Source organism: Tachyglossus aculeatus, chromosome 11 (assembly GCF_015852505.1).
Source record: "Tachyglossus aculeatus isolate mTacAcu1 chromosome 11, mTacAcu1.pri, whole genome shotgun sequence".
Classification (NCBI taxonomy): Eukaryota; Metazoa; Chordata; class Mammalia; order Monotremata; family Tachyglossidae; genus Tachyglossus; species Tachyglossus aculeatus.
In genome coordinates this window covers 40,553,625-40,555,833 of record NC_052076.1, presented here as the reverse complement: position 1 = coordinate 40,555,833, position 2,209 = coordinate 40,553,625, and positions in this window count along the sequence as shown.

Sequence of the window (2,209 nt, the reverse complement as noted above, 5' to 3'; positions counted from 1 at the left end):
ACCTCTGACTTCCAAGCCCGTGCTCTTTCCACTGAGCCATGCCGCGTCTCACTGAGCCACGATAGTACATGGCCTTTATAATAGATATTGCCGTCATGTAGGGTAAATTTTACCCGAGTGTGCAGGTTGGTATGAATAGTCCAGCGCAGGATGGGCACGTTCTAACAGTGTGAATCAATCAATCAATCAATCGTATTTATTGAGCGCTTACTGTGTGCAGAGCACTGTACTAAGCGCTTGGGAAGTACAAGTTGGCAACCCAACCCTACCCAACAGTAGGCTCACAGTCTAAAATGTGAATACATACTAAACACTGATTCTATTGTGCTACCAGTCTGGGACCATCTGAGGACCATCTGACCATCTTTTAGACTGTGAGCCCACTGTTGGGTAGGGACTGTCTCTATATGTTGCCAATTTGTACTTCCCAAGTGCTTAGTACAGTGCTCTGCACATAGTAAGCGCTCAATAAATACGATTGATGATGATGATGAGGTGCCAGGAGCTGCTTCGTTTTGCTTTTTTGTGTCCTGGTCCTCTCAAATCTTTTGCTCAAAAAGAGCTGCCCCTTACGTGTCTACAGTTCACCAGGCTGTTCTATCTGCCCCAGCTCCCTTCTAATGATCAGCTTTCTTATTCTATTGTTTTTAGGCTGCACTTTAGAACATCTTCACAGTGTATACTGTAGTAGTTGTAGCGGCCATGAAGATTGCTGAGGGTTTAGGATAGTAATGAACGTTTGGGGTGCTACACGAATAAAGGCATCGAGAACTAAAATAGCAAAGGCATCGAGAATCACTGAACTAAGCTCTGAAATTCCACAAGGAGGGAGTTGCAAGACTGAGAGCCATCTTCCTGGGGAAAATATCACACAAGAAAAGCTTCCAAGCTTTCTCCTTCTCTGTCCTCTATTGCTTCTGCATAACCTGCCGCTGGTTAATGAGCTTTCGTTAACTAGAGTGGAGTAGAAATGCTTCTCGAGTTCAAAACCTGCTTTCCTTTGCCAGAAAAAGGGAGAAAAGGGGGAGTAAGCAGTGTGTTCAAATTATCGTGAATTCTGAATTAAGGGGTCCTGAATTAATGAGGTTTTTCGTATTAATGAGATTAAATAGACAAAGACCTCACGGCTTGTGTAAAATTTCTCCCCACCTATTCTCACCGGTCTCTTTATAGCCATCACCTCTGAGGGCAGAATAGTGATTGTAAACAGGAGTGTGTGTATTCAGTGATGAGGTAAAGTCCCTGGGGTTCACTTGGTGCAGAGAGCACTGCAGTCTCTTTATTCGGTTTTGTTTTTCTCCCCCAATTAGATTAGTCACCTTAGCACTCAGGAAAAATGTGGAAGAAACCGTACTACAAATCACCTGAAGCCTCTTAACTTCTCTGTCAATAATCTAACCCCTGGGTTGAAAATCTTTCTCTGAAAATTGTTCCCGTTTAGGAGAGGTGATTTAAGCTCATTTTAATCCCCTAAACAGGAGCCTGCTGTAAACTTCGAGAAACGCTATTTGTTCCTCCGTGAATGACACACACTCTTGTTTTTCCAGTTTCTCTCTCTGCCGCATCTGGAAATGCAAATGGAACCTTCTCGGGGTTTAAAAAAAAAATAAAACCAAGATGGGAAATGTCTGATTGTGAAGTCGTTTCTCTCCGTGAAAGAACAAAGGAAACCTGAAACATGGGTACTCACACCCACCCCTACAGCATTTATAGATGTCTTTATACTCTGATGCATCCCTCTACCTGTAATATAGTTTAGTGTCTTTCTCCCGGCTAGGGAAGCAGCATGGCCTAATGGAAGAAGAACAGGCCAGAGAATCAGAGGAGGATCCACCAAACACCTACTAGGCTAATCCTGGCTCTGCCACTTGTCTGCTGTGTGACCTTAGGTGAGTTACTTACTTCTCTGTGTCTCAGTTACGACCTAGACTCTCATGTTCGCAAGGGCATAAACCCCAGCAAAACAGGAAACACCAGTTATGATCCCTGCTCTGCATCAAGTTGGGCCCAAATGGAAAGGGATTTTACTCTCTCAGAGGAGCATAACAGCCAAGTTTCATTCAGTCGGTAATTTTCTTAGCTAAGCTATACTTTACCTGAGCTTTTGTCAGAGCTTCCACTTTGAAAGATGATCATGAGAAGCAACATGGCTCAGTGGAAAGAGTACGGGCTTTGGAGTCAGAGGTCATGGGTTCAAATCCCGGCTCCG